Source organism: Rhinopithecus roxellana, chromosome 13 (genome assembly GCF_007565055.1).
Source record: "Rhinopithecus roxellana isolate Shanxi Qingling chromosome 13, ASM756505v1, whole genome shotgun sequence".
NCBI classification, from domain to species: Eukaryota; Metazoa; Chordata; class Mammalia; order Primates; family Cercopithecidae; genus Rhinopithecus; species Rhinopithecus roxellana.
Window position 1 is genome coordinate 32,017,005 of NC_044561.1, and position 15,159 is coordinate 32,032,163.

The following is a 15,159-nucleotide window of genomic DNA, read 5'->3' on the forward strand; positions in this document are numbered from 1 at the left end:
GTATGTTTTGATTACTGGCCTTATTTTATTATACGTTCCACAAGTATCTTTTGCAATAGCTAGCTTTTTTCTTTATAGAAAAAATTTGAATAAGCCTTCTCCTGAAAGAACTTTATTCTTGAAGCAAGACAGCTCTGTAAAAACTTACCTGTTTGTTTTTGCATCTAATCTCTCCTTTTATCATTTTCTACTGACCTATGGGCAGAGCTCAGTGATAACGTGACTTTTCCTCAGTTGATTTCAGTAAGTTGGGTGCATGACTTAGCAATTTGTAAAACCCTGAGGATTTGTAAAAAGGCTGAGGCCTGGTCTGATAGTAAAGCAAAGTAGCATAAATGCAAATACAGCTTTTCACCTACCAGAAAAGAGTCTTACACTCTGCCTTTCATCCCTAGTTTGGCTGAGCCTTGACACCTATCAGCTCATTCTGCTTAGTACAGGAGAAGCCTAGCCTAGGCCTAGGTCTACAGTTGACCTCTTTGGTGCTTGGTGTAGTTTCTCAGAATCCTGGGTAAGTGTGAGTGCCTCAGGTGCAGACAGACGGCCTTGTTTGTTCGGGTGGTGATCTGGCTTTCTGCCTTGGGTTCCTGATTAGTGTTTCTAGTCCTGTCTGTGCCTGGTTCCATATTCCAGCCCATTAAGCCAGGAGCATGATATTCTTCTCAGATCTTTCCAGGGTCCTTCTCTAGAGTCTCTAGATCCCAAATAATCATAGTCACTTGACTTGAGCCTGATACAAAACAGACCATTGTCTTAGGACAGTGATGGGACCAGACACATGACTGTGGGTGTCACCATGCCCTAAAAACCACCACTGCCACCCTCTTCTGACTAAGTGAATGTTCCCCCTCGATGACAACAGCAAACAGAACCCACAACTCTGTTTTTATCGTCATTCTCTTAATCTTTGTTTTAGATAGGAATAGAAGAATGTCACTTCTTATGTATTATGGAGAGAAGTGATTGACTTAGAACTGTGTCAAATTGCCAATTTTATGGATAGGATGATGGGACTCCTCAGTGGAGAGGAGAGGCTGCTTTGTTTTAGCATTCAAAATTCCCATAGTGGATGTGAGTGTAAACTTTCTCTAAAATTCTGAAGAAAATCTGAATGTCATTTTTTCTCTGTGCTTCTGGTATTACAAGGACTAGAAGTGAACTTTGTTGTTGTTGTTTGTTTCTTTTTGAAAAATGACTCATACATTCCAGTTAACACAGCTAACAGAACACACATTAAAATTGTTTTGATGATAAGACAATAACTTCTTTCTCAGTTTTATAGCCTTCTAGTTTTTCCTTACTCATGAGTCTGAAACTGCTGGCATTTGCTTGGCACTGCAAATTGGCATTAGAGATTTCTTAAAAATACTTTTAAGTTCTGGGATACATGTGCAGAACGTGCAGGTTTGTTACATAGGTATATACATGCCATGGTAGTTTGCTGCACCTATCGACCCATCATCTACATTAGGTATTTCTCGTAATGCTATCCCTCCCCTAGCCCCCTACACCCCCGACAGGCTCCAGTGTGTGATGTTCCCCTCCCTGTGTCTGTGTATTCTCATTGTTCAACTCCCACTCATGACTGAGAGCATGTGATATTTGGTTTTCTGTTCCTGTATGAGTTTGCTGAGAATGATGGTTTCCAGCTTCATCCATGTCCCTGCAAAGGACATGAACTCATCCTTTTTTATGGCTACATAGTATTCCATGGTGTACATGTGCCACATTTTCTTTATCCAGTCCATCACTGATGGGCTTTTGGGTTGGTTCCAAGTCTTTGCTATTGTGAACAGTGCTGCAGTAAACATATGTGTGCGTGTGTCTTTACAGTAGAATAGTTTATAATCCGTTGGGTATACACCCAGTAATGGGATTGCTGGGTCAAATGATATTTCTGGTTCTAGATCCTTGAGGAATCATCACACTGTCTTCCACAATGGTTGAACTAATTTATACTCCCACCAACAGTATAAAAGCATTCCCATTTCTCCACATCCTCTCCTGCATTTATTGTTTCCTGACTTTTTATTGATCGCTATTCTAACTGTTGTGAGATGGCATCTGATTGTGGTTTTGATTTGCATTTCTCTAATGACCAGTGATGATGAGCTTTTTTTCATATGTTTGTTGGCCGCATAAATGTCTTCTTTTGAGAAGTGTCTGTTCATGTCCTCGCCCACTTTTGATGAAGTTGTTTTTTTCTTGTAAATTTGTTTAAGTTCCTTGTAGATTCTGGATATTAGCCTTTTGTCAGATGGATAGATTGCACAAATGTTCTCTCATTTTGTAGGTTGCCTGTTCACTCAGATGATAGTTTCTTTTGCTCTGTAGAAGCTCTTTAGTTTCATTAGATCCCATTTGTTAATTTTGACTTTTGTTGCCATTGCTTTTTATGTTTTAGTCGTGAAGTCTTTGCCCATACCTATGTCCTGAATGGTATTGCCTAGGTTTTTTCTAGGGCTTTTAGGGTTTTCGGTCTTACATATAAGCCTTTAATCCATCGTGAGTTAATTTTTGTATAAGGTGTAAGGAAGGGGCCCAGTTTCAGTATTCTGCATATGGCTAGCCAGTTTTCCCAGAACCATTTATTAAATAGGGAATCCTTTTCCCATTGCTTGTTTTTGTCAGGTTTGTCAAAGTTCAGATGGTTGTAGATGTGTGGTGTTATTTCTGAGGCCTCTGTTCTGTTCTATTGGTCTATATATTTATTTTGGTACCAGTACCATGCTGTTTTGGTTACTGTAGACTTGTAGTATAGTTTGAAGTCAGGTAGTGTGATGCCTCCAGCTTTGTTCTTTTTGCTTAGGATTGTCTTGGCTATATGGGCTCTTTTTTGGTTCCATATGAAATATAAAGTAGTTTCTTGTAATTCTGTGAAGAAAGTCAATGGTAACTTGATGGGGATAGCATTGAATGTATAAATTACTTGAGTAGTATGGCCATTTTCACAATATTGATTCTTCCTATCCATGAGCATGGAATGTTTTTCCATTTGTTTGTGTCCTCTCTTATTTCCTTGAGCAGTGGTTTGTAGTTCTTCTTGAAGAGGTTTTTCACATCTGTTGTAAGTTGTATTGCTAGGTATTTTATTCTCTTTGTAGCAATCGTGAATGGAAGTTCATTTATGATTTGGTTCTGTGTTTGTCTATTATTGGTGTATAGGAATGCTTGCAATTTTTGCACATTGATTTTGTATCCTGAGACTTTGCTGAAGTTGCTCATTAGCTTAAGGAAATTTTGGGCTGATCCATCTCACGTGCAAAGACATATGTAGGCTCAAAATGAAGGGATGGAGGAATATTTACCAAGCAAATGGAAAGCAAAAAAAAGCAGGGCTTGCAATCCTAGTTTCTGATAAAACAGACTAAACCAACAAAGATAAAAAAAAAAAAAGACAAAGAAGGGCATTACGTAATGGTAAAGGGATCAATGCAACAAGAGGAGCTAACTATCCTAAATATATATGCACCCAATACAGGAGCACCCAGATTTAAATTAGAACTCAGGATTAAGACACTCACTGAAAACCACACAACTACGTGGAAACTGAACAACCTGCTCCTGGATGACTACTGGGTAAATAACGAAATTAAGGCAGAAATAAATAAATTTTTTGAAACCAATGAGAACAAAGACACAATGTACCAGAATTTCTGGGACACAGCTAACGCAGTGTTTAGAGAGAAATTTACATACACTGAACGCCCACAGGAGAAAGAGGGAAAGATTTAAAATCGACACCCTAACGTCACAATGAAAAGAACTAGAGAAGCAAGAGAAAACAAATTCAAAAGTTAGCAGAAGACAATAAATAACTAAGATAGACACACAAGAAAACCTTTAAAAAAAAAAAATCAGTGAATCCAGGAGTTGGTTTTTTGAAAAGATTAACCAAATAGATAGACTGCTAGCCAGACTATTAAAGAAAAAAAGAGGGCCAGGCGCAGTGGCTCATGCCTATAATCCCAGCACTTTGGGAGGCGGGCAGATCATGAGGTCAAGAGATCAAAACTGTCCTGGCCAACAGAGTGAAACTCCGTCTCTACTAAAAATACAAAAATAAGCTGGGTGTGGTGGCGTGTGCCTCTAGTCCCAGCTACTTGGAAGGCTGAGGCAGGAGAATCGCTTGCACCCGTGAGGCAGAGGTTGCAGTGAGTCCCAATCATGCCACTGCACTCTAGCCTGGGTAGCAGAGCGAGACTCTGTCTCAAAAATAAAAAAAATAAAAAAAAAAAAAAGAAGAATCACATAGGCACAATAAAAAATAATAAAGGGAATATCACCACTGATCCCACAGAAATACAAACAACCATCAGAGAATACTATAAACACCTCTACGCAAATAAACTAGAAAATCTAGAGGAAATTGATAAATTCCTGGACACATACACCCTCCAAGACTAAACCAGGAAGAAGTCAAATCCCTGAATAGACCAATAACAAGTTCTGAAATTGAGGCAGTGATTAATAGCCCATCAACCACAAAAAGCCCAGGACCAGATGGATTCACAGCCAAATTCTACCAGAGGTACAAAGAGGAGCTGGTACCATTCCTTCTGAAACTATTCCAAAAAATAGAAAAAGCGGGACTCCTCCCTAACTCATTTTGTGAGACTGCATCATCCTGATACTAAAATCTGGCAGAGACACAACAAAAAAAGAAAATTTCAGGCCAATATCCCTGATGAACATAGATGTGAAAATCCTCAATAAAATATTGGCAAACTGAATCCAACAGCACATCAAAAAGCTTATCCACCACGATCAAGTCAGCTTCATCCCGGGATGCAAAATCTGAATGTCCTCTCCCACCACTCCTATTCAACATAGTATTGGAATTTCTGACCAGGGCAATCAGTCAAGAGAAAGAAATAAAGGGTATTCAGATAGCAAGAGTGGAAGTCAAATTGTCTCTGTTTGCAGATGACATGATTGTATATTTAGAAAACCCTATCGTCTCAGCCCCAAATCTCCTGGCATTAGAGTTTTAAGAGACATTTCCTTAGATTTATGAAGTCATATGGTGTTTATCTCAGATTATGGTTTGTGGGAACAATAGTTCCTTAATCTTCTATTGATTTGCATGCTATCCTTAGTCCTTAGCAACCCAAACCCAAATTAAAACCACATCATTTCAACAGGAACATCAATTATTGTTGACAATGGAGAAGAAAGGAAAGTACTGAATCAATAGTTCTTCTGTTCAGTCCTTTTGTAATAAAAATGCAATCTCTCCACACAATTTTTTTAAAGGACTCTAAAAGAAGGCATGTTAAAGAAGAGCAGAAATAAAATGAAGATTTTAATGGTAGCCAATGCTTAGAAAAGACTAAGAGCTCTTTTACTAGTTTATTTTAGTATCTTTGTGAGAAGTGCCAATGGGTGGTAAAATGAATGCTTCACAAATGTCATCTTTTATAGGACCATGAGATTTGGTGAAAGTAAATTCCATTTACAAAAAGACAGTAAGTTTGCTTTGGCTTTAATTTGTTATTTCAAAGCCTTTATGTCACCTTGTGGTATTTACTTCATGTGCTCTTAAAGATATATATTGCCAGAAAATGACTTCTCATAAGGCACACAATTACATGAGCTGTCTCTAATCTTTGCAGACTCTTTGTTGTGAACCAGTGTATTAGTTTGCTAGGGCTACTGTAACAACAGTTAAGTATCTTCTCCAAGTTCTGAATGCTAGGAGTTCAAAATCAAGACATTGACAGGATTGGTCCCTTCTGAGGGCTCTGAGGGAAGAATCCACTCCAGGCTTCTGTCCTTGGCATATAGATGGCCGTCTTCTCCCTGTGTCTTCATATCATCTTCCCTCTGTACATGTCTGTCTCTAAACTTCCTCTTCTTATAAGTACACCAATCATACTAGGTTAAGGCCTACCCTAGTGAGCTAATTTTAACTTCATAACTTTTGTAAAGACCCTCTCTCCAAATACAGTCACACGCTGAGGTACTAGAGGTTGGACTTTGCATGAATTTTTTTAGTAGACACAGTTCAGTTCACAACAACCAATGTACATGGAATACTCCATCAAAAGTTAATTATTATACATAAACTTGAATGTTAATTTTCCACAGTCACACTAATAAGTGTAAAAAGTGATCATTAGTATTGAGTGAGCCATGTGCCAATGTACTGTCAAAAAGGAAAAGTACCTTAGGATATGTGTTCATATGTGCAAGGATGAGTTATAGGAGAGTGTTGTATATTTCTAATCATTGACAGATTAGAAATGTTTCTAATTGTTTTTCCAACAATATCAATTTACATAGTAATTTTTAAGAAGATGGAGATCAATCCAAAATATACAGTTAAATGAGGTTCACCTGTGATTCAACAATATTTTACTAGTGAACCTAGCTTTGCTTTAATAATCAATTCAAAATAAAATTTCCAAGTGTAGTTTTGACACAAATCTTTTATTTATAGTAGGGAATGATTTAGAAGTGTAAAACTGTGAACTATGTTTGAACATATAAGCTATTAATCAAAGATTAAGTGCATGGTAATTACAAGAAAACAGGTCAGAAAATTCCTTTTGTAAGTGCAAGCAGAAAACATATTTGTTTTTGTGAATATAAAGTTGTAAGTAATGAAAACCTGAACATTTTATTTTGAAAAGTGAGGTCGCAGAGGAAGAAACTATGAGGGATCTGAAATTCTTAAGTGACATTTCAAGGAGAAGTAATTTAAATATGCTTATTGTATCACTCCTATTATTAATTTAAATTCTTATCCTAATTTTGACAGCTCTTGATTCTATTTGTCTTGTTATTCTTTTTATCTTTAAAACAGCCAAGGCTGGGTGTGGTGGCTCACACCTGTAATCTCAGCCCTTTGGGAGTCTGAGGTAAGAGGATCACTTGTGCTCAGGGGTTTGAGACCAGCCTGGGCAACATAGTGAAACTCCATCTTTACAAACAGTACAAAATTTAGCCAGGCTTGGTGGCATATGCCTGTAGTCCCAGCTACTCGGGAGGGTGAGGTGGGAGACCACCTGAGCCTAGGAAGTTGAGGCTGCAGTAAGCCATGATGATGCCACTGCACTCTAGCCTGGGTGATGGGAATGAGACTCTGTCTTAAAAAAAAAAAAAAGGCAGTCAAGAATATCAAATACCAGAATATTAGAGATTAAGCAGATCTTCGTATTTTGCTGTTTCCAGGAATAGCTTACAATTTTAATTTACAACCTTTAGAAATATTATTTTGTCCAGGCACTGAACAAGGAAGTGCCATATCATGAGCTGCTAAGGTAGTAAGAATCAGTGGATGGTTTGGATTGTGAAGAAACAACTTTTATATGCATTTCTCCATGTGGCAATGGCCAATGCTTTGTAGAGCTGAGAGAACTCCCAGTATTGTGACTAGAGATGGCAGTCTGAGAGCTTACAGCAGTAAGTACTTAAGACAGTGAGAGATTTGATATTGACACCATTAAGGGTCTTCAGTATGAAATCAGCACAAAATAACATATTCTTAGCGTGTCATGCAAGGTCCTTCATTGTTTGGTCCTTGCTTGCATCTCCAGTCTCATTTTGCACTGTTCTCCCTGCCTCCCTCTACTCCAGCCCCTCCAGATGTGCTTCAGTTTCTCAATGCTAAACTGCTTCCTATCTTAGGGCCTTGGCACTGGCTGTTCCTCCCTGTGGAAAGTTCTTCTAGATCTTAGTATACATGTAACCTTCCTCAGCAAGGCTATTCCAGACCACCCAATTCAAATTAGCCACCAAGTCACTCTCTGACCTATCACCTTGTTGTACTTCACTGTCTGGCTCCTATGTCTAAATCTTATTTTTCTTGTTTATTTATGTATTTATTTTCCTTACCAGCTAATTGTCTGTGGCCAGCTCACTGGATGGAGCCTAAGCTCTATCATAGCAAGGCTTTATATACTTTGTATCACTGTACCTCAGTGCCTTAAAAAAGTGCTTGGTACCTGATGGTTTCTTATTTAATATTTGTGAAGTAACTGAGCAAGAATGACAATTATTTTATTGACAATGATTAGATCCAATCCTGAGAGATGTGTTGAGTTTTTTGAGTTGGAGAGAGAGAAACTGGAATGTATCCACAAATGAGAAACTAGTATAGCAAAGGATATACAAATTGTACTTATAGGACAGGAACTGGCAATATTCAATCTGGAAAATATTTAAATGACTGGGAAATAGAAAAACAAATTACAAGAACACAGTATCCAACTAGTTGAAAGAAGAATTTTCTGATAATTTTGAGCTTTCCTACAATGGCATAGACTAGCATTTCAGCACAGGAATTTTTCATGTATCAGGGACGTTTTAGAGAGAATTTTGCAGGTAATAGAATTTTAAAAACTCCAGTTTCTTAAAAATCTAATATTTTATTAGAATAAGACTTTTCATAAAAATTAATAACTTTTCAAACAAGACTGATTTTGACATTTATGGCATGATTCATTCTCAATACTGCTAGATATAAGTCCATATTTTCAATAATTTTTTTATTGTTTCAATGGCAAGACTTCTTGTCATATCTGATGAAAATTGCCATTGTTTTTCAAAATCTCATGATGTGATTAGCAAAGAACCTCTCCCCAAAGCAGAAGAGTTAGTTCTGCGTTTCCTTGTTGCTTATATTAGTAGCACTATCTTCAGCCTTGAAAAATCTTTTAAAGCTACTTTTCGAGGATTAGAGAAATTACGTCTAGACAATTCGTTCTGTAAGCTGAAAGTGATCAGTGACTGAAGTTTCCACTGTCAACCCCTGTTTATTACGAAACGTTCCCTTTGGAGACCCCATGTTCTAAACACGACAAGTGGCACTTGATGTATGGACCTAGTGAAGATGCCATTATTTGTACTTTAAATATTAGTTATGATTATTTTTCCTTCTTATAAAAATCAACGTAACTTTTAACTTGTTTTCATACCTCAGTGGGCTATCTTAGACTTCCTGTGGTTTGTGTACCCCACTCTGGAGATCACTGCACTAGTTCCTAAATAACATATAACATTAAAAATATAAGAACAATCATTAAGCCTTTCCATTTTGAACCTAATTATAATGCATTAACGAATAAAATTCTAGCCTTGTGGAAGGCAGACAAATATGGCATTCCATACCATATGGGCTATGGTTCTAATGATTTCACTTTGGATTTTCCAGTACAAGATTTAAGCAAGGGACCAAAGAAAGGTGCCCCTCCTCCTGAGTTTGATCTAACCAGAAGGGAAATAAAATCTATACTTTTTATTTTTGTTTTTTGGCAAGAATTTATTGTAATGAGCAGAATCTGAAAGCTCAGTTCATTCCTGACATTTTGGTCCTGATGCTGGTGTGCTTATGACCCCAGCTCTGTGACTCAACATTCTTCTCTGCTGGTCCTGTGGTCTAATCTTATTCTCAGAGGTGGGGGTTTATGGGGAAGAGACAGAGAGGGGGAGAAAGAGAGAGAGAGAGAGAGAGAGAGAGAGAGAGAGGAAAAGAAGAAGAAAGAGAAGGAAGAGGAGGAGGAGGAGGAGGGGGAAAGGGGAAAGGAGGGAGTAAAGGAAATGGGAAGGAGAGAGATGACCCTAGTAAAACCCTGAAGAATGTATTTCTTTCTTATTCCTTTCTTCTTTCCAGCATCTTACTCCCTGCGTCTTCCTGCTTCATTCGGGGTCATGAACTACAGATCTTTCTAAGAATCATTTGAATGCAGTGGGAATTAAATTCTTCCCTTATTTGCAGACAAATAAGAGAGTCAGTTTTATTAATACGTGAGGAAAGGGAGAAGCCTCCCATATCATTCTTGTATCTCACCATGCTAGGACATTCCTACCTGCAGTTAAGAAATTCTGTCCCTGTAGTCAAGAAGAGGCATTCTGAACCATGTGTTTCAGAGGAATATTCAGAGATTAGGAAGGGGTTATGGAATTTTATATAGAGTAGGAAAAGTCCTCACTGAAAAAGCAATGCTTACAAGATTGAAAAATATCACTCAATGCTCTGAAGGGTTTTGAAACTCAAAAGAGAACCACTTTTGTGCTGCCCTTAGAGGCTGCTGTGTTAGCAAATTCTCTAGGTGAGCCTGTGCCATGTGCCATGTGGAGGCATTTGTGCTACTTCCGATAACAAACTTCTTGGATAGGATTTGAGTCAGATGTCATCTGTTCAATTCCATATTCTAGTGGTTCATATGTCAGCAAAATGTCACTGTAATCTAATTTATATAAGGACTTTTTCTTCCAAAATATGTCATTTAGTTTTACAAATTGCCTACCATGTTTTTCTTAATAGCCTTAGAGCCCAAGAAAATGGCGAAGTCTCAAGTTGAAATCTTGGCTTTGGCTTACACTATTTGATCATATTTTTCACTCTGAAAACTTCTGGAAAACATTTTATTTCAAAGTTTTGTAAAATTGCAAAATATCTGATGGACAGGTTTCAATATGTTTTTTTTTTTTTAATGTGTGAAAACCAGGAGAGTCAATTATAAGCAATAATCTTAACTAAAATTATGCTCCATAGTGAAGAGTCGAAGAAAAATTTAAAAGCAGTGTTGTAGAAACTTAAAAAAAAAAAAAAAACCAGATTATAAGAATATCAATCTAGTGTAAAGGATATATATGTTCACAGACAAGAATAGACATCTTAGGTAGTTCTAATTTTGTAAACTATACATAATTCATCTTTTCTCAGTCAATTATCTACCATGGCTAGAAAGTTTTGTATATTGCACCATGATTATAAATTCAATTCCTGGATGGAGGTGGGGGAGAAAAAGAGAAGGAAAGGAATTATAAACTTTATTTAAATTGACATGCATTGCTGCAATAGGGCCTCGTAATGTGTATGCAAGAGACAGGCATTGGTTTGTTTTTGGTGCTTCTAGAAAATATTCCCACAGTGAAGAAAACATAGCACTGCCTTGACCCCTGGGAGAAAGCCGTGGGTATCTTTTTCCCTGAAGAAAGTGCACTTTTACAATGATGCTTTACAATGGAAATGTAAGTCCTAGTCAGCAAGCTTCATCAGTGTAGGAGGACTGCAACTTAGATTTGAGGACGTTGCTTACATGTTTAACTCCATTTCTTTTTTTTTTTTCCTTTTAAAACACTTAAGGTCTTTATTTAATAGAAATACTATCTTGGAAATGTGACATATTAAGCTAAATGACTTGGCCTGGCTCTTTTTAGTGAATTAATTATATTGTTAGATAGGTCCTGGGGACACAGAATACGTTAAGTTTTGATTAGGGGAAAAAAGAAAAAAAAGAATATGCAAGAAGAAAGGAGAGAAGGCTACCACAGTAGTGAGGATCCTGAGAAGACAAGGCGAATACTTTTGCTGGCGGGTAATTTGAAAAAGTTATTTAATCTCTCTATACCATGGTTTCCCCATCTATAGTATGGGAATGCTGATGGTATCCTATTTTATTTAATTAATTTTTCTCTTTGAACTTTGAAAAGTTTCTTTATTTTGACTAAGCTTTTTGCTGCTGGCTAAAATGAGTGCAAGCTATGTACAGTTACAGTTACGTTATGGAGGGAGGTATCAGCAAATATAGAAGTTCTTGATTCCAGAGTCAAAATTTGCTGGAAAATCACCCCGATCATGTGTACCACTTTAGGTCCACCAGTATACTAGCCACTCTGTGGTTTCTGTGTGCTATCTCTCTCTCTCTCTCTCTCTCTCTCTATATATATATATATATATATATATGTACAGATGTATATTTATGTACAGTCACATAGCTTGTACTCATATATATAATATATATACACTTAGCTATCTATAGATCTATCTATCTATCTATCTATCTATCTATCTATCTATCTATCACATGTGTTCATCCACTCATTAATTGATGGGCATTTGGGCTAGTTTCATATTTTTACAACTGCGAGTTGTGCTGCTATAAACATGAGTGTGTAAGTATCTTTTTTGTATGACTTATTTTCCTCCAGGTAGATATCCAGGAGTGGGACTGCTTTATCAAATGGTAGATCTACTTTTAGTTCTTTAAGGAATCTCCACACTGTTCTCCATAATGGTTGTACAAGTTTACATTCCCACCGATAGTGTAAAAGTGTTCCCTTTTTACCACATCCATGCCAACATCTATTATTTCTTATTTTTTATTATGGTCATTCTTGCAAGAGTAAGGTGGTATCATATTATAGTTTTGATTTACATTTCCCTGATAATTAGTGATATTGAATAATTTTAATATGTTTCTTGGCCAGTAGTATATCTTCTTTTAAGAATTGTCTGTTCATGTCCTTAGCCCACTTTTTGATAGGATTTTTTTTTTTTTTTTTTTTTTTTTTCTGATTTGTTTGAGTTCCTTGTAGATTCTGGATATTAGTCTTTTGACAGATGTACAGATTCAGAAGATTTTCTCCCACTCTCTGGGTAAGCCAATGGGTTACTCCAATGTTATCTTCTAGAATTTTTATGGTTTCAGGTCTCAGATTTAAGTCTTTGATCCACTTTGAGTTGATTTTTGTATAAGGCGAGAGATGAGAATCCAGTTTCAATCTTCTGTGTGTGACTTGCCAATTATCCCAGCACCATTTGTTGAATAGGGTGTCATTTCCCTACTTTACGATTTGGTTTGCTTTGTTGAAGATCAATTGACTGTAAGTATTTGGCTTTATTTCTCAGTTCTCTATTCTGTTTCATCAGTCTGTATGTCAGTTTTTATATTGGTACCATGCTGTTTTGGTGACTATGGCCTTACAGAATAGTTCAAAGTCAGGTAAAGTGATGCCTCCAGGTTTGTTCTTTTTGCTTAGTCTTGCTTTGGCTATTTGGGCTCTTTTTTTGTTCCATATGAATTTTAAGAATTTTTTTCTAGTTCTGTGAAGAATGATGGTGGTATTTGAATAGGAATTGCATTAAATTTGTAGATTGCTTTTGGCAGTATGGTCGTTTTCACAATATTGACTCTTACCCATCTGTGAGCATGGGATATGTTTCTATTTGTTTGTGTCATCTATGATGCCTTTCAGCAGTGTTTTGTAGTTTTCCTTGTAGAGGTCTTTCACTTCCTTGATTAAGTATATTCCCAAGTATTTTATTTTTTATTTTTGCAGCTATTGTAAAAGGGGTTGAATTCTTAATTTGATTCTCAGCTTGGTTGCTGTTGGTGTATAGAAGAGCTACTAATTTGTGTACTTTAATTTTGTATATGAAAACTTTGCTGAATTCTTTTATTAGTTCTGGGAGCTTTCTGGAGGAGTTTTTAGGGGTTTCATATCATCAGCAAACGGTGACAATTTGACTTCCTTTTTACTTATTTGGAAGCCCTTTATTTCTTTCTCTTGTCTGGTTGCTCTGGCTAGGACTTCTGGTACTCTGTTGAATAGAAGTGGTGAAACTGGGCATCCTTGCCTTGTTCCAGCTCTCAGGGGGAATGCTTTAAACTTTTCCCCACTCAGTGTAATGTTGGCTGTGAGTTTGTCATAGATGGCATTTATTACCTCAAGGAATGTCCTTTGTATACTGATTTTGCTGAATTGTAAAGGGATGTTGGATTTTGTCTAGTGCTTTTTTTTTGCATCTATTGACTTTATCATGTGATTTTTGCTTTAAATTCTGTTTATGTGGTGTACAACATATATTGACTTGCAGATGTTAAACTATTCCTGCATTCCTGCTATGAAACCCACTTGATCATGGTGGATTATCTTTTTGATATGCTGTTGGATCTGGCTAGCTAGTTTGCTTATTTATTTATTTATTTATATTTATTTATTTATTTATTTGGATTTTTGCATCTGTGTTCATCAGGGCTATTGGTCTGTAGTTTCCTTTTCTTGTTATGTCCTTTCCTGGTTTTGGTATTAGGGTGAAACTGGCTTCATAGTGTGATTTAGGGAGGATTCCGTCTATCACTATCTTTTGGAATAGTGTCAATAAGATTGGTACCGATTTTTCTTTGAATGTCTGATAGAATTTAGCTGTGAATTTGTCTGTCCTGAAATTTTTTTGTTGGTAACTTTTTTTTTTTTGAGATGGTGTCTCTCTTTGTCACCCAGGCTGGAGTGCAGTGGCACAATCTTCACTTACTGCAACCTCTGCTTCCCTCCTGGGTTCAAGCGATTCCCCTTCCCCAGCCTTCTGAGTTGCTGGGACTACAGGTGCTCACCACTATGCACAGCTAGTTTTTGTATTTTTAGTAGAGATGAGGTTTTGCCAGTTGGCCAGGTTGATCTTGAACTTGTGACCTCAAGTGATCCATCTGCCTCGGCCTCCCAAAGTGCTGGGATTACAGGTGTGAGCTGCTTCTGGGATTACAGGTGTGAGCTGCTCCCATTTAAAATGGTAATTTTAAATTACCATTTCAATCTTGCTGCTTGTTGTTGGTCTGTTCAGAGTCTCTATTTATTTTTGGTTTAATCTTGGATGGTTGTATATTTCCAGGAATTTATCTATCGCCTCTGGGTTTTCTAGTGTATATATGTAAACATGTCCATAGTAACCTTGAATGATCTTTCGTATTTATGTGGTATCACTTGTAATATCGGTTGCTGTATCCGAGAGGTTTTGATAGGTTATGTCACTACTATCATTCAGTTCAAAGAATTTTAAAAATTCTACCTTGATTTCATCATTAACCCAATGATTTCAGGAACAGATTATTTAATTTCCATGTATTTGCATGGTTTTGAGAGTTCCTTTTGGAGTTGATTTCCAATTTTATTCCACTTTGGTCTGAGAGAGTACTTGCTGTAGTTTTGATTTTCTTAAATTTGTTGAGATTTGTTTTGTGGCCTCTCATATGGTCTATCTTGGGGAATGTTCCATATACTGATGGATAGAATGTAAATACTGCAGTTGTTGGGTAGAAAGTTCTGTAAATATCGGTTAAATCCATTTTTGTTGTAGGATATAGTTTAAATTCATTGTTTCTTTTTTGAACTTCCATCTTGATGACCTGTCTAGTGCTGTCAGTGGAGTATTAAGGTCCCACACTATTACTATGTGGCTGTCTATCTCATTTCTTAGGGCCAGTAGTAATTGTTTTATAACTTTGGGAGCTCCAGTGTTAGGTGCGTATATATTTAGAATAGTGATTTTTTTCTGTTGGACTAGTCCATTTATCATTACATAATGCCTCTCTTTGTCTTTTTTAACTGCTGTCGCTTTAAAGTTTGTTTTGCCTGATACAAGAATAGCTA